At 42.7% G+C, this 20,172-nt stretch overlaps 1 protein-coding gene and 1 pseudogene across 2 annotated transcripts in view; both read left to right on the forward strand.

Annotated features, from left to right (window-relative positions):
• Positions 1–228: 228 nt before the first annotated feature.
• TTBK2 (tau tubulin kinase 2) overlaps positions 229–20,172 on the forward strand; it is a 128,981-nt gene continuing 109,037 nt past the window's right edge. Inside the window, exon 1 of the mRNA XM_081112687.1 lies at positions 229–522. The gene's annotated coding sequence lies outside the window, so the exon portion shown is untranslated. The remainder of the gene's footprint in view (positions 523–20,172) is intronic.
• LOC308516986 (large ribosomal subunit protein eL33-like) lies at positions 19,096–19,420 on the forward strand (annotated as a pseudogene). The gene has a single exon. The product of its transcript is annotated as a large ribosomal subunit protein eL33-like (transcript).

A 20,172-nucleotide genomic window follows, 5' to 3' on the forward strand; every position in this document is an offset into this window, starting at 1 on the left:
GGACGCTCTCGGCCCGACGCTCCGCCCCCTTCCTGATAGGCAATGGGAACAGCCAACCGACGTGGCGGGTTCGTGCCGCGCTCTCCAATCAGCACCTGCGGCGGAGAGGTGGGCGTGCGCCCTGGCAGGGCAGGTGGGCTAGGCTGTGCCGGGTTGCGAAGGGGGAGAATAACGTCGGGTCGGGTCAGCGGGCGCTGCAGTAGTCGCCGCAGCGGCGATGGGAGCGGTGGGGACGAGGCGGCGGCGGCGGCGGCAGGAGGAGGAGCGGGGGCTGGCACAGGAGCAGCGGCGGGGGGTGGCCCGCAGCGGCAGTCACAGCAGCAGCAGCCGCCGCCGCCAGTAAACGCGGACCGTACCCGAGGGGACTACCCAGGCGGCCGACCCTCGAAGCCGCGCTCCGTCCCGCCGCACTCGGCGGCGGGGGATGGGTAGGCGGCGGCGGTCCCGCCTGCCGAAGGTTGACCCCTGCGGGTCCCGGCCCTGAGCCCTCGGCCCGAAATCCCTGCGCCCGCCACGGCCCAGGTAGGACACACCCCCAGAACCCCCGGGGCGCGGCCAGGGGGGAGATCCCCGGCCCTTGCCCTCCCCCAGCCTGGCCCCCTGCTCTGGCCGCCCTCCTTGCGCGCTGGCCGACCCTGGTGCGGAGGGAAAGGGTACGGAGAGTCCTCGGTCGCTGCCCACGCCCTGGGCTTGTGCCAGCGCCGGTCACTGCCCATCGGAGATCGTCTGCTGCTCCCCAGTTTCCCCGAAGGCGTGTGCCCCGTTGCCCCGAGGCTCTTGGTGTCTGCATTGAACTTAGAGGGTCACGGAGCTGGGCTTGCTCTCTCCCTCCGTGTGTGACCCACATATCGCTTGTATTCATGCCGCTTCTGTATCAGGACTGAACGCAGGCTTCTCGGGCTATTCTGAGCGCGTCTCCCCGACTCCACCTCCCCAAACGCAGTGACGGGTCATCGGCTATAGAATCGGTCTGCCGTGTAGTAACGACGACGGAGGCCGTCACTTTCTGTTACTTGGGGTGCGAAGTAATGAGCTGCGGGGTTTGCTCGTCATGTGCTCTGACCGAGATGATGTAGACACCCTGGGTTGCCGTGGGAGGGACAAAAGACGCCGTGCATATGTACTCCACACATATCGGAGAAGTAAATAACCCGTTAGGATGCCACCATGCTCTGTCCGACAGTGAAGTTCATTTTGTTTCCGTCGTGGCTCCATGAGAGGTAAAAATGACATTGAGTTGTACTTTGCTTTGAATTTAAGTTGATAGGTGGCAGCCGTTCCGGTATTAAAACTCTTCTCGTCGCTAGCTTTAGGAATCGTTCTTTCTCCGAACATTCAAAGAGGGCAGTTTTATTACAACCTGTGTATTATGTAAGGATGTTTTGATATATCGGTAGAAATTGCGTTTTTATATACCTGTACGAGGATCCCGTTATTATGAATGGGCACATGTATACACACGCGGGCGGCGGATTCCGCTCTGCGTTTTGTTACAGTGTTTGGTTCTGAGCCATTAATAACAGTTGCATTGGTTTCTAAAACACTGATTTGCCAGGATAGACCACAGAGATGTGTTTGCTGTTTTCTTTTGGCTACATAGAATAGATAGTAACGTTTATTTTGAGGGGAGGGCGGGGGAGATGGGAGATTGATTTTAAAAAATTGAAGGAATTGAATGCTATGTTGTTATTTTTAAAATATGTTTTTTTATTGATTTCAGAGAGAGGAAGGGAGAGGGAGAGAGGGATAGAAACATCAGTGGTTTAAGAGAATCATTGATCAGCTGCCTCTTGCACGCCCCTGGGGATCAAGCCCTCAACCTGGACATATGCCCTGACTAGGAATCCAACCTTGACCTCCTGGTTCATAGGTCCACGCTCAACCACTGAGCCAACCCTGCCGGGCTATGCTTTTTTTTTTTAAATAGAGAAGCAGCAATGATGACAAATATTACTTAATATGACAAATCTTGAATACATCTTAACTCTAAACATTTTTCAAAATAATATGTGCATGGACGTGGATGGCATAATGTGAGCTATTCAAATTGAAAACACACTGAAAGGATTTTCCCCTAATTTAGAACCTTATATTTTTCTGTATGATGCATTTTTATCAAGACACTGAAAGGATGTTTGAAGCATAGTTACAAAGGAAAGTTTATCTAACATTTTTTAAAATTTTATTATAGAATGTTAGGATATTCCTTTTCCTCTTTTAGGAAAGGAGAAATTGAAGTTCCTGGCTATATTAATTTATAATATCGAATTGAAACAAATTTGATCTTTAGTAGGGGGCTAAAAATAATATATCTTGGTCATTATCTTCTACTATGGATAATACATAATTTAGTGAATTTCCTGTTGTATTATGTGACAAGATTTTTATGTCGTCTTTTCACTTTCTTTTAAATACTGATGATTATAATGCCTCAGGAAGTCTTCACGAGATTAGGCTCAGTTGCATTAGCAAATTGAACTCAGTTATATAGGGCTTCAAATATCTTTAAATGTAGTGTTTGAAGTGGAGTTTGTATAATTTAGACAACTTTTACATAAAAATGCCCAAAAATGTGACAATTAGTGATAGATTGTTGGCTTTTCTTTTTTCTTTTTTTAAATTTATTTAAGTTGCCATATTTATTTATTTATTTTATTTTTTTTAATATGTTTTATTGATTTTTTACAGGGAGGAAGGGAGAGAGATAGAGAGTTAGAAACATCGATGAGAGAGAAACATCGATCAGCTGCCTCCTGCACATCTCCCACTGGGGATGTGCCTGCAACCCAGGTACATGCCCTTGGATTGTTGGCTTTTCAATGTTCCTCCCCACTCCCACCCTCCATCATGAAATTTAAATTTAACTCTGTGGTGGTGGTGGGGGGGAGCAGGCAATTCTTTGCAAGTTTTATAACATTAAAAGTAATATATAGACATGACAACTTGATTACAATTCTTGGGAGACTTTGAGTTGGAATCACCCAACTAAGATACTTTGAGGTGAGATGATAAATGTTTGTTGCCTAAAAAAAGCAACATACGTATAACAAGGGAAAATGTTTAATGACCATTATTAAATTAGTGGGAGTTGAATTGATTAGCAAAATAAACAGTCTTTGAGAATTAATGGGATTATTAAATATAGTTTACTTCCTTCCCCATTTAAAAAAACCTTCTGCCGAAACCGGTTTGGCTCAGTGGAAAGAGCGTCGGCCTGCGGACTGAAAGGTCCCAGGTTCGATTCCGGTCAAGGGCATGTACCTGGGTTGCGGGCATATCCCCAGTAGGAGATGTGCAGGAGGCAGCTGATCGATGTTTCTCTCTCATCGATGTTTCTAACTCTCTATCTCTCTCCCTTCCTCTCTGTAAAAAATCAATAAAATATATTTAAAAAAAAAATAAAAAAACCTTCGATAAGAAAACTTGTTTTATAGATATGTAGCAAACAATCCTTTTGTTTGTTTTTAATGTTTTTTTTTTATTGATTTTAGAGAGAGGAAGGGAGAGGGAGAGAGAGAGAAACATCAATGATGAGAATCATCAATCGCCTGTCTTCTGCAGGCCCCCTATTGGGAATGGAGACTGCAACCTGGGCATGTGTCCTGACTGGGAATCTAACTGTGACCTCTTGGCTGGTGGGTTGATAAACCACTGAGCCACACATTGTGGGGTTGGGCTGTGGTAAACAATCTTTACAACTTGAGTGTATGTTACTCAAAATTACTCCATTCTATTCCTCTTTTTTTTTTTTTTTTTTGCTGTTTTTGAGCTCTGTTTTGACTCAAAATATAGATGGAGTTATGTCAGTTTATTTGATTAGTAATATTGTAGGACATATTGTAGGACATCTTCAATATTTATAGATTTTTTAATTAAACATATTTATACTGTTTTACTTCCTTGTCGTCTTCTGTCACTATCCATTATATTGTAAACAATAGTGATGATAGTGGTAGGTCCCCCTCTCCCCACCTCCTCCCAGGCTTCGATGGATAGAATCCTTGTGTTGTAAATACTTTTTACAGTTTTTGTACTTTAAATACACAATGCTTTCAGGTTAAGTATCATACTTGCATATTTGATAAAAGAGCCTTTAAGTTTTATGTGAAAAGTTGAGTTTTTAGAGCTACATTTTGAGTCTAAGTACAACACATATTACCACTCAAAAGTTTCTGTCATTAATATCTGCTGATCCTTGATTGTAGGTTTAAAATGCAGATTGAAATTGTCTGTTTACATAATGTGAATGTCAATTTTGCTAGAAAATTTTATCTACTGAACAGGTTATTTTTAAGCAGATGTGTGTGTGTGTATACATATTTTTTTTAGAGAGGGATGAAGGGGTTGGGGAGAGAGAAAGAGAGTGAGAAAGAAGCATCAATCAGCTGCCTCCTGTATATGCCCAGACCAGGGATCAAACCTGCCATTTTTTGGCTTATGGGACAGTTTATGGGATGACACTCCAACCAACTGAGCCATGCTGGCCAGGGCTATAAGGCAAATAAGGAAGAGATGAAGGAGTAACACAGGAAAAAAATGAGTACCTAAAGAGAAAAATATGAGCCTTACCTCCCATGAATTTGATTTGAAAAAAATTATCTGGAAGCTAAATCACATGGTAGATAGTAAGTCGATTAGGACTTCATTTCTGCTACTTGTCTAACACTTGAAAAATTCAACATGTCCAAGACAAAAGTCAGCTATCTTTTACCTTCTTTAATCTATAAATAAAAATATAACTGTTTAATCAGTCATCTAAGCTCAAAAATTTCATTTCTTTCTTTTTTGGCTTCCTCTTTCTTGATTCTAACTAACATAAAACCTCTCCTTTTCATTTCCACTGCTACGGCCTTAACTTAGCCTCTCTGAATCTCATTATATCATTTTAGAACCATTGCAATAGACTCATCCATTTATTTGTTAAACTAGAGGCCCAGTGCATGAATTCGTGCACCAGGGGGTCCCTCGGCCTGGCATGTGCCCTCTCGCAATCCGGGACCCCTCAGGGGATGTCAGAGAGCTGGTTTCGGCCCAATCCCACAGGCCAGGCTGAGGGACCCCACTGGTGCATGATCAGGGCCGGGGAGGGGCATGGGAGGTTGGCCAGCTGGGGAGGGGTTACGGGAGGGCTCCAGGGCATGTCCAGCCCATCTTGCTCAGTCCCGATTGGCTGGACCCCAGCAGCAAGCTAACCTACTGTTCGGGGCGTGTGCCCCCTGGTGGTCAGTGCATGTCATAGCGACTGGTCGACCAGTCAACTGTCTGCTCCCTGGTGGTCAGTGCACGTCATAGCGAATAGTTGAGTGGCTTAGCATGTCATTAGCATATTATGCTTTGATTGGTTGAAAGGCTGACCAGTCGACTGGCCAACCAGTCTACCTGACACTTAGCATATTAGGCTTTTATTATATAGGACTAGGGGCCCGGTGCACGAAATTCGTGCACTGGGTGTGGGGGGGGGGGGTGGGGAGAGTGTCCCTCAGCCCAGCCTGCCCCCTCTCACATACTGGGAGCCCTCAGGCGTTGACCCCCATCACCCTCCGATCACCTGATCGGCCCCTTGCCCAGGCCTGACGCCTCCGCCAGAGGTGTCAGGCTTGGACAGGGGACCCCCATCTCCCCCCGATCACTGGCTCTGGCCCCCGCCCAGGCCTGAGGCCTCTGGCCCAGGAATCATGCCTGGGCAGGGGACCCCCATCTCCCTCTGATCGCTTGCTCCACCCCCCGCCCAAGCCTGACGCCTCTGACCCAGGCTTCAGGCCTGGGCAAGGGGACCATCATATCCCCCCAATCCCCGGCTCCGCCCCCCACCCAGGCCTGATGCCTCTGGCCCAGGCTTCAGGCCTGGGCAGGGGACCCCCCAGCCCCCCGCCCAGGCCTGATGCCTCGGCCAGAGGAGTTGACCCTCATCACCCTCTGATCACCAATCACCGGATCGGCCCCTTGACCAGGTCTGAGGCCTCCGGCCGAGGTGTCAGGCCTGGGCAGGGGACCCCCAGCTCCCCGCGGTTGCAGGCTCCGCCCCTGCCCAGGCCTAACACCTCTGGCCTAGGCGTCTGGCCCGGGCAGCGGGGACCCGCAGCTGCAGCGGCCCCGTGATCGTGGGCTTTGCTTTAGGCCCAGGCAAGGGACCCCTAGCTCCTGGGACTGCCAGCTTCGACCGTGCCCAGCTCCCATCGCTGGCTCCACCCCTACTTCCTGCTATCACTGGCCAGGGCGGCAAAGGCGCCTGATTCTCCGATCATGGCTGGGGGGCAGGGCAAAGGCGGCCCCAGCTCTTAGCTCCCCCCTGGGTTTCAGATCACTGTCAGTGGCAGTGTGCTTCTTCCTGCTTTCCCTTTCGCCTCCCTGCATTGTGCCTACATATGCAAATTAACCGCCATCTTGTTGGCAGTTAACTGCCAATCTTAGTTGGCAGTTAATTTGCATATAGCCCTGATTAGCCAATGAAAAGGGTATGCCGTACGCCAATTACCATTTTTCTCTTTTATTAGTGTAGATAGTTGTTAAGTATCTACCATGTTACTATGCTAGGGGTTAGAGATTCACCAGTGAGAAAGACAGAAATGATCTCAGTTTTGGAGCTTATAAGGCAGTAGGAGCAGACAGTTGTAGGACATGGAATTAGAAGTGTTCCAAGTATCATGAAAACAAAATGCAGACAGACTACCACATGAGCATGTTAGTAGATAGACCTAACACCTGGGAGGTAGGTTCAGGGAAGTAGTTTTCTGTTTTATCAACATAAAAATAATATTTTTTAAAGTTTATTCTACATGTTTTATCAGATTCAGAAGTTAGTGGCTATAAGTAGTTAAAAAAAATAAAAATAGCCAAACCGGTTTGGCTCAGTGGATAGAGCGTCTGCCTGCGGACTGAAGGGTCCCAGGTTTGATTCCGGTCAAGGGCATGTGCATTGGTTGCAGGCACATCCCCAGTTAGAGGTGTGCAGGAGGTGGCTGGTCGATGTTTCTCTCTCATCGATGTTTCTGGCCCTCTATCCCTCTCCCTTTCTCTCTGTGAAAAATCAATAAAATATATTTAAAAAAATAAAAAATAAAAATAAATGTTTTTAAATTAAAAATTTTAATAAAAATTAAATGTTCACACAACTCCTTATACAGCTTTAGGTCCTTTTAGAATGTCAGAACACTTTGAAAACGTTTGTCCTAAAGAGTGCATCTCTCCCTCCAATATGGGTTTCTACTTTGGGTTCTCCCAGGCCTCAATTGCTTGAGTACTGGCAGAATTCCTGTTATGTTTCACATTCTCTGTTTGAACCTCAGAAGTTAGGATGAGGCATTACCAGTAGGAGGGGATGTAAGGTTATAAGAAAGAGGTCTTCCAGGAATGAAGTTAGAATCTCTCTAGCTAGAGTCCAGCAGTGTATCGGTGAGTTATTAAATGTAGAAGTAATTAGGATACAATTTGAATATCTTTATAAGTTTAAAAATATATAAATACATTTGTAAATCCGGTAAAAATATATCCCTTATATGCTGGCATCTACTTTTTGGTTTAGAAAATGCGGTTACTCTAGCCACTAACCTCTTACATTAATAAATGTTTATTAAACAAATGAATATGAACTGTTCATTGTGCACCAAATGAGATTTGAATCTGTTCTCTTCTCTACTATAACATATCATACGACCTTAGGTTACTTAATCTCTCTTTGCCTCAGTTTTGCTCTTTTAAAAAGGGAAATTAATATACTTTAAATCCAGATACAATGACTATCAGTACAGAGAAGGTTCGGTATTGATTTTTTTTTTCTTTGTCTTAGTGGGAGGATTGTAGACACATGCTTTGTTTGGTTGATCTGGCTACAGTAGATTTTACTGAAGGAAGGGTCTTATTTATTTAGTGTTTTCCTTACAATCTGGCCATGTAAATTACATTGTACTTTCTATAAAGGAAGAATTTGTTTATGTGTTGTTAGTATGGTAGCCAGGCAAAGCAGAACTTTTTTTCTGTTGTAATTGTAACCATGCTGACTTGTAAAGTTTCTCTTTAATAGACATTTTACTTTCTTGAATATATTTATTTAGCCCAGAGATATTCCATGCTGCTGTGGAAGTATAATTTACCTCCTGTGAAAGTTTAGAAGGAACAGTTGTAGTGTGATTGGTCACTAATTTTGTTTCTCTTTTGCTATCAGCAGTTTAGAGTTATATTCACAAATCTTCATCTCTTTTTACTAACATTTTAGAGAGCCTCTTGCTAAAACCTATGGGTTCAAACAAAAACAAAATCCCACAGGGTTTATCCTATTCTGACCCTTATTCCTGTTGTTTACATTAGAATTATTAGATATCTTGAAAATTTAGATGGTGTGTAGTTTTTATAAACTTGTGTCTACACCTGAGCTTGTTTATTTTAAAGCATAACTTAGATAATATTTTATATTGTGAAATATGTATTATTTTGACTTTTGAGATATATGATATACCATTATATCTAACTATATTTTAATCTATTTTTGGAATGTAGATCAGGCATTCTAAATATTATTTACTTACATAATAGATCATAACTTTAGAAAGCATATGATTTTTTTACTTTAATAATAGGGGGTTGTTTGGCATATTCATAGTTTTCATCAAATTTGGAAAATTTAAGACTTTTTTTTTGTTTGCTTTCTTTTCCCCCAGGGTGCAATGTCTCTGGGCTCAATAAACATTTCCAGAAATTACAATGTGTATCTGCTAAAAGTGGAGAGAAATTTATGTAAGATAGTATGGTTACAGTAACTGACAGCACAATAAAAGAGTAAATAACCTCTTTGTTGTCTCCTGGAACTCCAGTTATTTTGTGTATAATATATATTAGGCTTTTTGATGTTCTCCTGTAGTTCACTGATGCTCTGTTTGGATTTTGTCTTTTTCTCTGTTTCATTTTGGATAGTCTTTTTCTGTATCTTAAAGTTCACTGATTCCCTCTCCCATCCACCCCTCATGGTTAATCTGGTGTTAATCCCATCGAATGTATTTTTAAAAAATATATTTTTATTTATTTCAGAGAGGAAGGGAGAGGAGAGGGAAATAGAAACATCAATGATAAGAGAGAATCATTGACCCGCTGCCTCCTGTAAACCCCACACTGGGGATTGAGCCCGCAACCCGGGCATGTGCCCAAAATCATGACCTCCTGGTTCATAGGTCGACGCTCAACCACTGAGCAACCCTGGCTAGGACCATCCAATGTATTTTTTTTTTTTAGCTCAGCTATATACTTTTCATGTCTAGAAGTTAATTTTTAAATACCTTCCATTTCTCTCATGCTTATGCTTTTCTATGTTTTCTTTACTATATTGAATCTTACTAATAAAAGCCTAGGTGGTCCTCACGCTGTCACACCGTGATGCCCTCATGCTGTCACAAGATGGCTGTGCATTCCGCGCAGCTTCTGCCGGGGCTCCTGTGGCCCTCGGCTCCGGCCTACCTCGTTGGGGCAATCCATTGAGGAGCCCTGGATGGGTGGGCTGGGCCTACCTCTGGGGCGATCAATCGCAGGGCTCCCGCACTGTGAGAGGGCACAGGCCAGGCTGGGGGACCCTCCCCCCCAATGCACAGATTTCGTGCACCAGGCCTCTAGTATATTTATAAAAGCTGTTTAAAGCCCTTGTCTGCTAATTCTATCACCTATACTATTTCTGGGTCTGCTTTTCCTGAGTGATACTTCTCTTTGCTTGCTGCCCTGGTAATTTCTGTTTGAATTCCAGACATTGTGATTTTATATGGTTATGTGTTGGATATATTTGTTTGTTTGTTTGTTTTCCTTTAAATATTTTGGGGTTTGTTCTGGGGTACAGTTATTTGAAGATAGTTTGATTGATTCAAGGCCCTCGTTGTTTTTGGTCTTTTTCACTCTGGTGAGTATACAAACTATTCATGGCCTTCTGTGAGCATCACGAATTTTCCACCTGCCCCTTTCCAGTGGGTCCTTTCCCTGGCCTTGATTGTTTCCTTACACACATGCACTGATAAGTACTCAGCCAAAGCCTTAAGAGGAACCCTCTCTAGATGCCCAGAGCTCATTCTTTTTTTAAAAAAATATATTTTATTGATTTTTTACAGAGAGGAAGGGAGAGGGATAAGAGAGTTAGAAACATTGATGAGCGAGAAACATCGATCAGCTGCCTCCTGCACGCCCCCTACTGGGGATGTGCCCGCAGCCAACGTACATGCCCTTGACCGGAATGGAACCTGGGACCCTTCAGTCCACAGGTCGATGCTCTATCCATTGAGCCAAACCGGTTAGGGAGAGAGCTCATTCTTTATGCAGCTCTCCAGTGTTCTGCCCTGCTTTGGCCTCCCCAAAACTTTCAATTCTGTTTCCTCAACTCAGAGATTTCTGGCTTCTCTTTGGGTTCCTTGTTACTGTACTGTGGCCTGGAAACTCCCTAGGCTGTGAGGTGGGGGCAGTTGTAAGGCTTACCTCATTTGTTTTCATTCTCTTACGACCCCTGTGTTGTACTGCCTGCTGTCTTGTGTCTAAAATCCATTGCTTCATTCATATATTTTGTCTGTTTTTCTAGTTTGTAGGTAGGAGGGTAAATCTGGTCCTTGTACATTGTGGAGGCCAGAAGCTAAAATGGTCTGGTGGGTATATTTAAATTTCAAAGAGAAGTCATATTTACAGTTATGGTATCATTAGAAATCTATATATTATCTTTACGCTCAAAAAGAGAGTCAAAATATTTTTTTACCCTTTAGACACGTCTTATGCTTGTTTGATGATTAATTATAGTGCTTCCCATTGAGATTAAAATTGTAGGTAAAAATAAATTTCCTATTTTTCTATTAAAGAGCAGAATCTTACATAAACTGTATATGGCATTTATAAAACCATGCTGTTATCTGTTTAGTGAATTATCTAGCTTCCCTCCAAATGTAGGACAATTTTGAATTTTATTACTTTAGCCTATCTAGATTATAGTAGTCCTAACTAGACTTCCTTTTCTCTTATTCTGTATCCTTCCTTGCTCTGAAGTCCTTCAGTGGCTCTCCCATGTCTGCTGAAATAGAATAAAATCTATCCTGTATCTAGCCTGATTTTTAGTCTTAACTCAGTTTACCTTTCACGTCTATATATTCTTTATCCACAATCAGAACTCTTTTCCATTTAGACTAATCTCATGCATTCAGTTACCCATGCACTTGTATGTTGTGCTCATTTCCTTTGCTTACCTCCTCAGTTGGTTAGATTCTGTCTTGAAACAAACCATTCTAAAGTTCAGAGGCTAAAATAATAATTTATTAGTTAACTATCCCATGGGTTGGCAGTTTGACTGGGCTCGGCTGAATGGTTTTTTTGAACTTGTCTGGGCTCACTTTGTGAGGCAGCTTGGGTTTCTTCACAACTGGGTTCCAAACCAGCAAAACAGGGCAAGTTTCCAGTGCATAAATGCTTTTCAAGCATCGGGGTCATGTTTGCTGATGTCTCATTGGTCAAAGCAAGTCACAGAGCCAAACCTGATTTCCAGGATGGAGAAAGAAACTTTGCCTCTTGATGGGAGTTGCAGCCGGGACAATTGCAAAGGGAAGGATATTGAGAAATGGAAGGGATTTGTGGCTATTTTGCAATCTACCAAACCACTATAAATCCTCTCTACCTCCTCTGAGAAACTATATGATCACACTGTCCCATGCATTATACTTCTTTCTACTCTTTAATGTATTCATAATAATTTAGTGAGTGATTATATGTTGAATTTTTAAATTGACTCTCAATTATTTACTTGAGGATTACAAAAATCAAGCAAAACGTATAGGAGGTGAAAGACTTTTCAATCGCTAAAAATCTGTTGAGCCCAGCTGATGTTGTTCAGTGGTTGAGCATCCACTTAGGAATCAGGAGATCACAGTTTTGATTCCCAGTCAGGGCATGTGCCCGGGTTGCGGGCTCCATCCCCAGTATGGGGCATGCAGGAGGCAACTGATCAGTGATTCTGTCTCATTATTGATGTTTCTGTCTCTCTCTCCCTCTCTTCCCTTCCTCTCTGAAATCAATGAAAATATATTAAAAAATTATTTCAGTCTGGCTGGTGTGGCTCAGTGGTTGAGTATCGACCCATGAACCAATATGTTTCAGGTTTGATTCCCAGTCAGGGCACATGCCTGGGTTGCATGCCCACTGGGGGTGTGCAGGAGGCAGCTGATTGATGTTTCTCATCAATTTTTTATCTCTGTATCCCTCTCCCTTCCTCTCTCTCTGAAAAAAAATCAATAAAAACATATTTTTAAAAATATTTCAAAAAATCTATTGAAAAGTTATTCTGTAAAAAGTATTGTGCTAGTACTAAGAATACAAAGATGAGAAGATTTCTGCTCTTCAACTAAAAAAATTCATAGCTTAATAAGACATTGTAAATTGTGTATGTGATTCTAAGCCTATTTTATTTATTTTTTTCTTTATTGATTTTTATAGAAAGAGGAAGGGAGAGGGATAGAGAGATAGAAACATCAATGAGAAAGAAACATCATCAATCTGCTGCCTCCTGCATGCCCCCCCACCCCCCAACACTCCCAGCCTCCGCACCAGGGATGGAGCCCACAACCCGGGCTTATGCCCCAACAGGGGATCGAACCAGCAACCTCCTGGTTCATTGGTTGACGCTCAACCACTGAGACAAACCAGCTGGACTAAGTCTATTTCTTTACTCTGAACTTAGATTTCTGTTTCATGCTCAACTCACAGGTTAACTGGTTTTTCACCTTGCATAGATTGGACATTCTTCTGTCTATCACACTGCTAGGTGGTTGTTGCCTATTCTATTTTGTGTCTGGCTTTCCCTGCCTCTGGTTTATATGATTATACTACCTGTTACTGTTCTTAAGATATAAGATATAAGCAGTGGAAGATATATTAATCATAGAGTACATAAAACATATCTTTTAGCCCTGACTGGTTTGGCTCAGTGGATAGAGCGTCGGCCTGCGGACTGAAGGGTCCCGGGTTCAATTCCGGTCAAGGGCATGTACCTTGGTTGCAGGCACATCCCCAGTAGGGAGTGTGCAGGAGGCAGCTGATCGATGTTTCTCTCTCATCGATGTTTCTAACTCTCTATCCCTCTCCCTTCCTCTCTGTAAAAAATCAATAAAATATATTTAAAAAAAAAACATATCTTTTAAAGAATAATAGAGTGCATAAAACATATTCTTTAAAGAATAATAGAGTACATGAAACATACATTTTAAAGAATAATTATAAAGCCAAGTGGTCAAGAAATAGAACATTGCCACTCAGCTGGTGTGGCTCAGTGGTTGAGCATCGACCCAGGAACTAAGAGGTTGCCAATTCAATCCTAGTCAGGGCACATGCCTGGGTTGTGGGCTCGATTCCCAGTAGAGTGTGTGCAGGAGGCAGCTGATCGATGATGTTCCTCTCTCATCGATGTTTCTATCTCTCTCTCTCCCTTCCTCTCTTTAAAAAAAAATCAATAAAACCACCTTGAAAAAAAAAACATTGCCAGCATCTCAGAAGCTCCCTTGTTTATCCCCAAAGAATCCATTCTTGTGATTTTTGTGAAAAATCATGTCTTTACTTTTTAAAAATAGACTTACTACCTATGTTTGCAACCCTATTTAACATAGTTTAGTTTTGCTTATTGTTGAACTTTATATAGAAGGACTTATATTGTATGTATACTTTAATTTTACTTGATTTTGTTTGTCTTTTGTGAGATTCATTCATGTAGTTCAGTGTAGCAGTAGTTTCTTCATTTTCATTTCAGTATAGTTTTTTTTTTAAAATATATTTTATTGATTTTTTACAGAGAGGAAGGGAGAGAGATAGAGAGTTAGAAACATCGATGAGAGAGAAACATCGACCAGCTGCCTCCTGCACATCCCCCACTGGGGATATGCCCGCAACCCAGGTACATGCCCTTGACCGGAATCGAACCCGGGACCTTTCAGTCCGCAGGCCGACGCTCTATCCACTGAGCCAAACCGGTCTCGGCTTCAGTATAGTTTTTGTGGTAGGTAGAGTAGTGATCCCCCAAAGATATTGATGTCCTACTCCCTAAGACTGGTGAATATGTCACATTATATGACAGAAGGGACTTTGCAGGTATAATTAAGTTAAGGCTCTTGGGATGGGAAGATTATCTTTGATTATCCATGTGTGTTCAATATAATCACATATTAGAAGAAGGCATATATATTTTGTCAGAGAGAAATAAGATGTGATGATGGAAGGAAGCAGAAGTCAGAGAGAGATTTGAAGATGCTGCTCAACTGGCTTTGAAGATGGAGGATGGGGCCATGAGCCAAAGAATGGCAGGCAGCTTCTAATCTAGAAGCTAGAAAAGGCAAGGAAATGGATTCTCCTCTAGAGCCTCTACAAGGAGCATAGCCTTGCTGACACCTTGATTTTAGTCCCATGGAAATCTGCCTGGACTTCTGATATCCAGAACTGTAAGATTATAAATTTGTGTTGCTTTGCCACTAAACTTATGGCAATTTGTATGTCAGCAGTAGGAAACTATTTTTTACTGTATGAATATACTACAATTTATCCATTCTTCTCTTACTGGACATTTGGGTTGTTTTGAGTTTGGGGCATTTATGGATAGTGTGGCTATGAACATTCTTGAACATGTTTTCTGGTACACGTGAGAGAAGAGTGTTTGTTGAATATATATCTAGGAAAAGAGTTACTAGGTCATAGGGTGAGCATATGTTCAGCTCTACTTTATAATACAGAACTATTTTCCAAAGTACATTCCTACCAACAGTGTATGAGAGTCTATTTTTTTTTTAAAGAATTTCTTTGATATTCACTATGATAATGCTTCCTCCCTTTATGTAAGTGGGTACTGAGAATTTGCTTCAAATCAAAACACATTTGGGATCCAATTTATACTCTTTCCAATCTAGAAATAATAGGTTACATTGATTTATTTTTATTCCCTTTTTGATTAGCTAATTTTTCTATTAACTTTAAAAGCAAAATTATAGCAATGCAATGCTATAACTTAATTTTTAATTACAGTTGTAATTTTTCTCTTGTTAACAGAAATATTTTTATATAAATTTGATAAATAATCTATACATATAAAAGCCAAGTGACTGGAACGACCAGAATGACTGGTCGTTATGACGCGCACTGCAGCAGCCAACCGGCCGGATCGGGGCCCCAATTGGCACCCCCAACCACTTGCGGCCTCTCCCCCCAGCTGGCTCCGCTCCTGATCGGCCCTTCCCCAATTGGGGATAGGGCTGGCCGGCCAACCTCCTGTGTCCCTCTCTCCCAGCCCTGCCGGCCCAGCCCCAATAAGCCCCCATTGGGTTGGGCCAGCCGGACCTCACCCGTGCACAAATTCATGCATCGGGCCTCTAGTCTATAATAATAAAAGGGTAATATGCTAATTAGACCAGACATCCTGGGGCTGGAAGGAAGCCAGCCTGGGTCCCGGGTGCCTGTGGGCAGCCTGAGGGAAGCCATCCCGGGTCCTGGGTGCCTGTGGGCGGCCAGAGGGAAGCCATCCCGGGTCCTGGGTATCTGTGGGCAGCCAGAGGGAAGCCATCCCGGGTCCTGGGTGCCTGTGGGCGGCCAGAGGGAAGCCAACCTGGGTCCCGGGTGCTGGAGAGAACTCTTATAGGGAGTTCTCTTCATTAAGTGCGGTTTACTTTGGTTTATGTTTATGGAATTCTTATATAATTTTTTTATCCATTTGCCTTTTACACTTACTCTTAGTTTCATTCTCTGTTTATTTCTCATTTTTCTCTCATCTTTTTGTTACATTTGTAACAAAGCCAGCCCGGGTCCCAGGTGCTGGAGCGAAGCCGGTGTCGGCAGCCGGGGGAAGGAAGGCCTGCTCTTGCATGAATTTTCATGCATTGGCCCTCTAGTCTTATATAATAAAAGGCTAATATGCAAATTGTCCCCTTGACTGGGAGTTTGACCAGGGGGCGGGGCCGGCCAACCAATGGCCGGTGGCCCCTCCTCCTGCTGGCCCTGCCCCAAATCGCCCCCCCATCAGGGGTGGGGCCAGCTGGCCTACCACTCTCGGCTCCTTCCCCCAGCTGGCCCTGCCCCCGATCAGCCCCCATCAGGGCTGGCCGGACCCCACCTGTGCACAAATTTGTGCACTAGGCCTCTAGTAGTTGTATAATAGGTTTAAATGCTAGGCCTTCATGCAAACATGATAATTTCCTTTTATCAACACTCAAGCAGTATAGGGACTGTTTTGGACTGTCTGTAAATGTGATTGTTTTCCCTTCTATTGGTTAAAAAGCTTGCAAAATGGGGAACTACCATTCATTGAGGATAGACAATGTGCTAGGCACTATGTTTAACACTTTTCAAATATCCTATATCAGCGGTTGCCAACCAGTGGTTCGTGGACCACTGGTGGTCCGTGAGGTCTGAAAAGTTGGCGACTGCTATTCTATATCACTTTCAATCCTTAGGTAGCCATTGTTCTTATTCCTTTTTTAATAGATGAGGAATTTGAGGCAGAGAGACATTAAGTAATGGGCTCTAGTTTACACAGCCAGGATTTGAGTCTAGGTTAGTGGTCGGCAAACTGCGGCTTGGCAAACCACTGCTCGCGAGCCACATGCGGCTCTTTGCCCCCTTGAGTGTGGCTCTTCCACAAAATACTGGCTCTTCCACAAAATACCGACTTCTGTGCATGGGCTACGAAGTTTCAATCGCACTGTACGTGCGCGCCCGCACGTGGTATTTTGTGGAAGAACCACACTCAAGGGGCCAAAGAGCCGCATGTGGCTCGCGAGCCGCAGTTTGCCAACCACAGGTCTAGGTAGTCAGGTCTTAATCTGTATTTTGTGGGTGAGTTCTTGGAGTTAGAGACAGTAAGCACACTGCAGTGTTACATTATTTTCTCAAATAATACTCTTTTTTTTAAAATATATTTTTAATGATTTTAGAGAGGAAGGGAGAGGGATAGAGAGATAGAAACATCAATGATGAGAGAATCATTGGTAGGCTGCCTCCTGCATGCTCCCTACTGGGGATCAAGCCGTAACCCAGGCATGTGCCTTTGGCCAGAATTGAACCTGGGACCCTTCAGTCCACAGGCCAACGCTCTATCCACTGAGCCAAACCGGCTAGGGCTCAAATAATACTCTTATAAGGAGTTCTCTTCATTAAGTGCGGTTTACTTTGGTTTATGTTTTTGGAATTCTTATACAATTTGCCTTTTTATCCATTTGCCTTTTACGCTTCTTATTTTTAGTTTCGTTCTCTATTTATTTCTCATTTTCTCTCATCTTTTTGCTACATTTGTATATGTGCATCTATATGACTTTTAAATTATGTACAGTTTGCTGTCTCATTTTTAGCTGATTAACTTCACCAAATATCTATCTATTGATAAAATGCAAATTTCATAAATTTTTATCTTGGTAGAGAATATAATGATTATAATATGGTCTTCATCTTCATGGATTGTCATTGTTTACTTATTTAATTTGCCAGTTACTTCCTTCTCAATCTTTTTCTACTTAACAAATGTTTTAAATGATTTTCACCACATGTTATTTTACAAGTTGAATATCCATTTAGTATGTTCTGTCCATATTTTGATCTTCTTTGGTTCTGTTTTGTCAACACCTCCAGATTTAGCATCATTATCTGAATTCATTAGCATGCTCTTTACTCCTTATTTTAGGTCATTGATGATATTTCCAAGGAAGAATTTATTTAATTTCTCTCTTTTAGTATCTCCATTTTTACACCAAGATAGATTATTTTTTTTTAAAATATATTTTATTGATTTTTTTACAGAGAGGAAGGGAGAGGGATAGAGAGTTAGAAACATCGATCAGCTGCCTCCTGCACATCCCCTACTGGGGATATGCCCACAACCAAGGTATATGCCCTTGACCGGAATCGAACCTGGGACCCTTCAGTCCGCAGGCCGACGCTCTATCCACTGAGCCAAACCGGTTACGGCCAAGATAGATTATTTTTAAGTTATTAGCATTACTGAAAAAATGAGTCCTAAATAATTATTTGATAGCATTGGTGCTATAGCCAAATTACATTAATTTTTCAGATATAATTTGTGATGTGGAATAAAAAAGAATCTGTGCTTCAGGTACAAGTTTGAGATACCAAAAAGCCTGGTGGTGTATTAGTTATCTATTGCTGCATAACTGCAGAACAAATTACCCAAGTTTTAAAACAACATTTCTTAATTTCACAGTGTCTGTGGGGCATGATTTGACTCATCTAGATAGTCTGTTTCAGGGACAGTCACAGGCTGCAATAAAGGTAGGCTGTAGTCATCACAAGGCTCAACTGGGTAAGGATCCATTTCTAAGCTAACTCTGATGATTTTTGGATTGATTCAATTCCTTATGGGTGGGTGGACGGAGGGCCTCGGTTCCCTGCTAGATGTTGGTACCTATTAAAAGTGGAATCAATACTGCTAGCAGGGGCTGCCCTCAGTCCTTTGCCATGTGGCCTTTCCTTGGCAGCTCGCTTGCTTCATCAGAAGATCAAGCAAGTAGGAAGAGTCAAAAAAAGAGAATGTGAGCAAGGTAGATGTCACAGTCTTCTGTAGTACATCTGGGAAGTGACATCCTATCACTTACTGTATTCTATCATTAGAAGCAAGTGACTAGATCCATCCACATTCAGGGGAGAGGATCAGCAGCACAAGATGGGGGTTCATGGGGAGCCATTTTAGAAGTCTAGTACAGCCCTAGCCGGTTTTGCTCATTGGATAGAGCGTTGGCCTGTGGACGGAAGGGTCCCAGGTTCGATTCTGGTAAAGGGCACATGCCTAGGTTGCAGGCTCAATCACCAGTAGGGGGCGTGCAGGAGGCAGCCAGTCAATGATTCTCTCTCATCATTGATGTTTCTATCTCTCTTTCTCTCTTCTTCCCTCTCTGAAATGAATAAAAATATACATATTTTTTAAAAGAAGTCTAGTACACCTTGGTAGCTTAAAGGATTCTGGGCTTTTTTCACTAGGGTTTATTTCCTAATTGGAACAGGTGTATTTTTTTATTTACTTAAGTGTTCTGAAGGATTTTATCCAGATACCACTTTGTTCCATGATCTTCCCACTGGTAATTTAAAGTGAGATAGATCTTGGAGCCTGTGGAGGCCTGCTGGGAACAGGACTTCTATAATGACAAATATGTCCAAGGCCATTATTGCTGGCTATGAGTGGGATCTCCGGAACCAGAGGGAGCACACAGCTCTTCTGAAGATGTCTAAGCTCGAGATGAAACAATTCTATCTAGGTAAGAGATGTGCTTATGTATACAAAACAAAGAACAACACAGTGACCCCTGGTAGCAAAAAAACAGAGTAATCTGTGGAAACTCACGCTCATGGAGACAGTGGCATGGTTCTTACTAAATTCCAAAGCAACCTTACTGCCAAGACCATTGGACACAGAATCTGTGTAATGCTGTACCCCTCAAGGATTTAAACTTATTGAAAAGTAAAAAAAAACAAAATGGATTTGTCCTCTTAAAATATGTGAGATATACATATACTGAGTGGCCAGATTATTATGACCACCTGACGTTTGTAGGCAAATTAGCTATAATTTCGCGCTGAAGTTGCTAAAGGGCCAGACCATTGTAAATAGGAAAGCAGGTTGTTTACCACGACAGTAGAAGTGATTTTTTTCTGAAGATATGGGTAAACAATGCAATTTAACAGCCTTTGAACGTGGGATATATATATATGTGTGTGTGTGTGTGTGTGTGTGTGTGTGTGTGTATCCTGAGTGGCCAGATTATTATGACCACCTGACGTTTGTAGGCAAATTAGCTGTTCACTGCATCTTATGGGATATGGAAGCCGAAGGCCTGTTCGAACACCTTTGCTGTCTGCAGTTACCAAGATAAAACGTCTCCAATTCACACAAGAATATAAGGATTGGGCAGTCGAGCATTGAAAAAAAGTCATGTGGTCCGATGAATCACGTTTCCAATTGCATCATGCAGATGGCAGAGTGAGAATTTAGCAGAAACAGCATGAAAGCATGCCCCCCACATGCATGAGTACAACCCTTCAAGCTGGTGAGGTAAGTGTGTTGGTTTGGGGCATGTTTTCCTGGCATGATTTGGGCCCTTTAATTTGTGTGGAACAACGTCTGAATAGCACAACATACCTAAGTATCATTGCTGATCAAGTTCATCATCATGTTGATGGCGTATCGCAATGGAGATGGCT

This window comes from Myotis nattereri, assembly GCF_964212035.1.
Source record: "Myotis nattereri genome assembly, chromosome: 1".
NCBI lineage: Eukaryota > Metazoa > Chordata > Mammalia > Chiroptera > Vespertilionidae > Myotis > Myotis nattereri.